This window comes from Triturus cristatus, chromosome 9 (assembly GCF_964204655.1).
Source record: "Triturus cristatus chromosome 9, aTriCri1.1, whole genome shotgun sequence".
NCBI classification, from domain to species: Eukaryota; Metazoa; Chordata; class Amphibia; order Caudata; family Salamandridae; genus Triturus; species Triturus cristatus.
This window is the reverse complement of record NC_140592.1, coordinates 327087933-327095072: the sequence shown is the minus strand read 5'-3', so window position 1 is coordinate 327095072 and position 7140 is coordinate 327087933. Positions and strand designations below refer to the sequence as shown.

General features: G+C 52.1%; 1 pseudogene; it reads left to right on the top strand.

Annotated features, from left to right (window-relative positions):
• The first annotated feature begins 5782 nt into the window (after nucleotides 1-5782).
• On the top strand, nucleotides 5783-6812 carry LOC146797858 (28S ribosomal RNA; annotated as a pseudogene).
• The last annotated feature ends 328 nt before the right edge of the window (nucleotides 6813-7140 follow it).

Below are 7140 nucleotides of genomic sequence, written 5' to 3'. Positions count from 1 at the left end.
CAGGGCACCCGCATAACTGGCCAATTCAGGGGTGCGTCGCAGGCGAACCCAAAAGAGCAATGGGCGCAGTCTTGCTATGTCCCTAATGGAACGTTGCCCCAAATCCAAACGGAGCGGTAACAAGGGGGTGGGGGGGGGGGGGGGGGAGGGAAACCAGACCTCTTAGAAAATGGTTCTCAGATTTCTCCAGGTCGCTGGTATTCTCAAACCCCCATAACTCTGCCCCATAAAGAGCTGATGGTAGAGCCTTCCCGTCATATACCTCAAGGGCTGCCGCTACTGGTCTACTTAAAGAGAGCCGCTGTTTCCTTAATATAGCACCCGGCACCCTCTTGTGGTTAAGAGTCATTTTGGCTAGATGTTCATTCCATTGCATCGACTTGGTGACCCTGATGCCTAGATAGTCGAAGGAATCAACTAATGGCATTCCATTTAGGGAAAAGCCATTCCTGAAGTGTTTGGATGGTGCCAAGGTCATAAGCTTTGTTTTAGAGGTGTTGATTACAAGGCCCCTTGCATCACAAAACTGACTAAACCTGACAAGCAGCTTTTGAAGGCCGCTAGAGCTTTTAGACATCAAAAGGGTATCGTCAGCATAAAGAAGGGTTGGAGTTTTTTCCCCTGCCAGCACGGGGGCATCTGATGGGTCCTCTCTCAGATAGTCAACCACCCCATTTATGAAGAGAGAGAACAGAGTTGGAGCCAGCACGCATCCCTGGCGGACTCCCCTGTCAACAGACACCCTATCTGTCAAATGACCCTGGTTGCCCCACCTGATTTTTGCAAAGTTCCCCTCATGAAGGCGCTTGACTATATTTAGGATCAAAGGTGGAAATCCCAGGTCGGACAGCACCGACCAGAGTTTGGAGCGAGGGACCAGGTCGAATGCGGTTTTAAGGTCGATGAAGGCCAAGTATAGACTGCCTTTCCCTATAACGACCACTTTCCAGTAGATCGTAAAGAATCGGAAGACCTGGTCCATCGTGCCAACCCCAAGTCTGAAGCCTGCCTGGAAATGTGATAGGACCTTGACATCATCCATCCATGACCTAACCCTCATCAGGAGGACCCTACCAACCACCTTCGGTATTATGTCGATTAAACTTATCGGCCTGTAGTTGGCGGGATCCTCCCTACTCCCCTTCTTAAATATGGGTACCACTTCGGCACCTTTCCAGGAATCCGGGACAGGATGACCTCTAGCAATTAGATTCAAAATGAGCAGAATAGCATTAGCCCATGGTTTAGGATCGTGGAGGAGGAGATCACCGGGTATGCTATCGGGGCCTGCCGCCTTCCCAGGTAATAGCCCCGAAATGGCTGGAAGGACCTCGTTGAGCTTGAAGAGGTCGGATGCACTGTCGGATACAAAAAGTTCATCTATAGAGGGGTCCTCGGAGAGTGGAGTGGACATATCGCCATTAGATTGGGACTGGCCGGTAGCCTCACTATACAATTCGGAGAAGTGTGCATGTCACTGTTGGGCCGTAATGTGATTGGGGATTGGATCGCCACCCATACGGCTGCCTGTGTCAATGAGACCCCAAAACAGCGTAGCATCCTTCAAGAGGGAGGCAGATTTAGGCTCCTGCCAATGCACTTCCTCCCAGGAACGCTTGGCTGTCTCGATTGACCTAGCGTACTCTTTTCTGGCAACTCTAACAAGAGGCATGTTTTCACTTTGAAGAGCTATGGATAGCATTTGTCTCTTCTCCCTGCAAGCCCTCGAATACCATAGGGTAGACGCCTTAGGGCGTGAATTGTAGGTCAAGGGCTCAGATATAATGAAGAGCGAGCTCATTTTTCCAATGAAATCTACATAGTGTTTTGTAAGGAAAAAATTCTGCGCACCCATAGGGGGCTCTTGGGGTAGATCGAGCTCCAGAGATAACTGCTCTACCAGAGCTCTTGTTTTGGACAATAAGTCCTCGTCCTGAAAGACCCTGTGCCACTTTAGGCGACGATTGCAGTGGGAAGGCACTACCTCTTTTGTAGACATATTTGTTACAGTGGCAGCTTTGGAAGCTGACCAGATGTTACGTATTATCATACAAAGCGGATTGTGGTCACTGTCCTGGGTAGGTAGAATTTCCATATCCTCTAAAGCGTGCCAAAGTCGTATGTCCAGCAGGATATAGTCTATCCTTGACGGGCAGCTGGATCTGTTATATGCATTAGCCCCGCTTAAGTCAGAGCGTGATCTACCATTTACGGCTCTGAGGTTATGTTCCAATGTGAGTGCGCTCAGTTATATAGCCCTTTGCGTCCACTTCTTGATTGGGGTTATGCTGAGTGGGGGGATATCAAATTTAGTGTCCTGCTTCTCAGTGCCCAAAACGTCCTCGAAACGGAGAGGTTCGTAGGTACAGTTGAAGTCCCCTGCAACAATGATTACTAAGTTAGGGTTAAGGTTAGACAACTCTCTGTCTAGTATAGCTAAAGTTGACGAGAGTTGAGCCCCAGGAGACCCTCTGGCGTAGACATTAAATATTTCCAGATTAAGACCTTTTTCAAAACCTTTCACCGACAGATGTAAAATGTCGTCAGAAGGAGTAGTGATGGTGACTGAGGACCAGTTTAAAGAGATATTTAACCAGATGTGCAACCCCCCCGCTGGTCGGCCTTTCCCTGATCTTAAGGCTGGGATGGAGTAAGTACTAAACCCAGGTTTGTAAAGGGGAACCAGACTCCAGGTTTCTTGAAACAAGCAGTTGTCTTGACCATCTATAAATGTGTTCCACTCTGGGATCAGCAATTTTTTCTGGAGGCCAGCAATATTCCAAGAAAGGAAACGTAATGACCCTTGGAAATTGGCCACAGTTCCAGTAACTCCCACACTTAAAAGCCTGTTGGAATCAACCAGTGTGCTCCCCCGCTCAGCTTGCTTTTCCCACCAGACGTTTGGACATGGGGCTGTTGCATCATTTCTCCCCCTCTGATTATTTATCGAGTCCCCAGGGGCTAAAGATTGACTATTATCCAGTCAGTCCACCAAGTTTAGACCGGACTCCTTAGTGCCCCCATCTTGTGACCATAGTGGAGATTTGCAAAATTGAATGGCAGAGGAACCTGGGGGGGAAGTACGGAGTTCAAGTGACACCAGGTTTTCAGCTATTTCAGCGTTAATTATCTTAATCTCTATACAATCAGTCCTTGAACCAACTTTTTTAATCCTCGTTACATTAGCCACGTCCTCCCTTATGACTGACCTGCATCCCCTCACGTGTCTTGTTCAGTGAATTACTTTGTTGTGTAACGATTCTTGGCTTTCAAAACAGTGAGGGCTCAAAAGTTTAGGGACCTTGGTCATGTAGATTGTAGAGATAGGGCCCCTTGTTGTTATATTGCCCCTATTGGTCTCACAGAAGGGCCGACCAAACTGCTCTTCCCAAATCATGGCAGTGCTGGCTGGTTTAGCTCCAGTGGGGGGCCGATCTCGTACATTACTTCTGCTACCCATTCCTAGGCCCAGGTCCATATGTGGAGTAAAGTGACTATGCGGTATAGAGGTGACGATGGGGAGCTGGGCTAGAGACCCTTGGCCTTGTGCTGATCCGCACCCTTCCTTCCCAAAACATTTTCCCCTCGATTCCTGATTTAAACTGATACTAGTCAGTGCGGGGGGAGGGGGTACTGGGGCCGAAGGACTATTCCCAAGCAAGACCACCTTCTCCCTCAACGAAGCCAATTCTCGTTCAAGGAGACCTACTCTCAGTCGTAGAACGTCATACTGAGAGCCGCAATGGCAGCATGGCGAAGGACTGGCAGAGGGCTTGGCCTTACCTACCTTACAAGGGGTGGGCATTAAACTATCCTCAACACAGGAATCTAAAACATCGTATCTATTTGAACAAGGGAGATGGACAGACACAAGTTCACTAATAGCATTCGTAGAATCACTTGGGCCTGTCATTTGATGTGGAGATAGAGGCCCTTGGGTGCCCTCCACGGGGGTGTAGGACTCGTGGGTGCTATAGTTTTTAGATGTTTTCCTGTTAAACATAGCTGGAACGACTCTGTCCTGTGAAAGAGGTGGTGCTTGTACATCCGCAGGCCGATTCCCATCCGCAACTCCCAAGGTGTCAATGGTAGTACCCAAGATGCTCTTGCAATCATCCACAATGCCCTCGATCCTTGTTAGGACACAATTGGATGCGGCGTGAGAACGTTTTTTTGATTTTCTCCCCCTTTTACTCAGGAGTGGGCCCCCACCCTCAGTTAACTTCCTCTTTCCCATAGTTATTAAGCCACTGTTCCACGAGGAAGCTATAAGTCGCACTAAAGGAGAGGGGTGGTTTGGCTGTGTACCTGGCCAAATGAAACCCAACAGTACTTACGGACAGATGCTCGTAGGACAGGGGACAGAGATGTTGCCCAGCCCAGCCTCTTCCGGCCTTTGACGGGCAAGGGCGGGCCTGCCCTTGGCTCGGGCTTGGCCCACGCGCGTCCCGCGCCGCCGTGGGTGTAGGCACTTTTTATGCGCGTGGTACCAGTGGCAGGTCTCCCTAAGCAGCAAGGCAGGCTGGGACCTGGAGTCCCCACAACGGTGTCCGGAGCTGGCAAGGCGCGTCCCGCGCCGCTGTGGATGTAGGTGCTTTTTATGCACGTGGCACCAGTGGCAGGTCTCCCTAGCAGCAAGGCAGGCTGGGACCTGGAGTCCCCACAACGGTGTCCGGAGCTGGCAAGGCGCGTCCCGCGCCGCGGTGGATGTAGGCGCTTTTTATGCGCGTGGCACCAGTGGCAGGTCTCCCTAAGCAGCAAGGCAGGCTGGGACCTGGAGTCCCCACAACGGTGTCCGGAGCTGGCAAGGCGCATCCCCTTCCTGTAGATCGCCCCAGCTGCGGTGGCCACCTCTCCCCGTGCCCCCTCCATGGGGGTGCAAGTGCCGGCGTTCTGCCTCGGCCAGCGCCTAGCAGCTGACTTAGAACTGGTGCGGACCAGGGGAATCCGACTGTTTAATTAAAACAAAGCATTGCGAAGGCCCGAGGCGGATGTTGACGCAATGTGATTTCTGCTTAGTGCTCTGAACGTCATAGTGAAGAAATTCAATGAAGCGCGGGTAAACGGCGGGAGTAACTATGACGGTCTCTGGAGGCAGGCTAAACAAGGTCTTTTGCAGGCCTAGCCTGGGAGTGAGAAATGGCGAGCGGGTATAACTATGACTCTCTTAACCTTTCTCGGTCATAGTGGCCTTTACCAAACTGTGGTCCCGCCGGTCACTGCCTATATAGTACTGGACTCTGCGGAGGGAAGTCTATGGGGTAAGCCCAAAGATGGTCTATCACTGGCCTAGCCTGATAGTGAGAAATGGCGAAGCAAACGAACACATTACCAGATGGGGTAGTTCCTGGTGAAACAAAATCCCGCTAAGATGGCGAAGGAGGCGCTGTCTTTTCACAAAATCGAATACCTCCATACCGGACATGACACACAAACCTAATATCTCAGGCTTCTCAGCTCCAGTGAGGACGGCTTTTGTAGCTATACTCCAGAGTGAGCGTTGTATGAAGCTCGGCTGTTTATGACAAACCATCACCCGCTTCCCAGCTCCAGTGAGGTTGCTTTCATAGTGGCCATACCTCTCGGAGCGAGCGTCGTTGTAAGCAAGGCCGTTTGGCGCTGATGGGCAGCATAATAATAACCCAGAATGAGCCACCGCAAGGTGGTACAAAATAGCCAAATGCCTCGCCATCTAATTAGTGACACGCATAAATGGATGAACGAGATACCCACTGTCCCTACCTCCTATCAAGCGAAACCCCAGCCAAAGGAACGGGCTTGGCAGAATCAGCAGGGAAAGAAGTCCCGTTGAGCTTGACTCTAGCCTGGCACTGTGAAGAGACATGAGAGGTGTAGGATAAGTGGGAGGCCCTCGGGCCGCCGGTGAAATACCACTACTCATCGTTTTATAACTTACCCGGTGAGGCGGTGGTGCGAGCCCCGTGGGGCTGTCGCTTCTGGCTCCAAGCGCCCGGCGCCCGCTGGGCGCAACCCGCTCCGGGGACAGTGGCAGGTGGGGAGTTTGACTGGGGCGGTACACCTGTCAAACGATAACGCAGGTGTCCTAAGGCGAGCTCAGGGAGGACAGAAACCTCCTGCACAGCAGAAGGGCAAAAGCTCGCTTGATCTCGATTTTTAGTATGAATACAGACGGTGAAAGCGGGGCCTCACGATCCTTCTAACTTTTTGGGTTGAGGTGTCAGAAAAGTTACCACAGGGATAACTGGCTTGTAGCGGCCAAGCGTTCACAGCGACGTCGCTTTTTGATCCTTCGATGTCGGCTCTTCCTATCATTGTGAAGCAGAATTCACCAAACGTTGGATTGTTCACCCACTAATAGGGAACGTGAGCTGGGTTTAGACCGTCGTGAGACAGGTTAGTTTTACCCTACTGATGATGTGATGTTGCAATAGTAATCCTGCTCAGTATGAGAGGAACGGCAAGTTCAGACATTTGGTGTATGTGCTTGGCTGAGGAGCCAATGAGGCAAAGCTACCATCTGTGGGATTATGACTGAACGCCTCCAAGTCAGAATCCCCCCTAAACCATAAGGATACCGCAGTGCCGTGGAGCTTCGGTTGGCCTGGGATAGCCGGCCTCTCTCGGGGACCCGGTGCATAGAGCCGCTCGCTTGGGGACCGTAGCGCGGCCAAAAGGTGGCCGCCTCCATCGCACGTAGTGCACCGCATGTTCGTGGGGCACCCGGTGCTAAATCATTTGTAGACGACCTGATTCTGGGTCAGGGTTTTGTAAGTAGCAGAGCAGCCACCTCGCTGCGATCTATTGAAATTCATCCTCTGAGCCAAGCTTTTGTCTCTTTCTCCACCACACCCAGGGGTGGGTCCCTCTGCCACTGGATCGGACGCGGAGGGGGTAACGTGGGTTCGTGGGAGGCTGCCTCCACCACGTGCCCTCCGGCATGGGGGCCTCCCCCTCCCGTTCCTGCCTCACTGAGGTGCGGGGATGGGGGCTACCGTCCCTTGTGGGTCAGCAGGATGACCAGATGGTCTGGGCCAGCCGGGCCTCTCCTTCCCGCTGCCCCAGTCGGACAGGGAGGCGAACAGCAGCCCCGGGAAAGGAGCCTCCCGAGTGGCTGCCTCAGTGCGCCTGGCTACCCCTTGCCGGACTGCAAGGGTGACT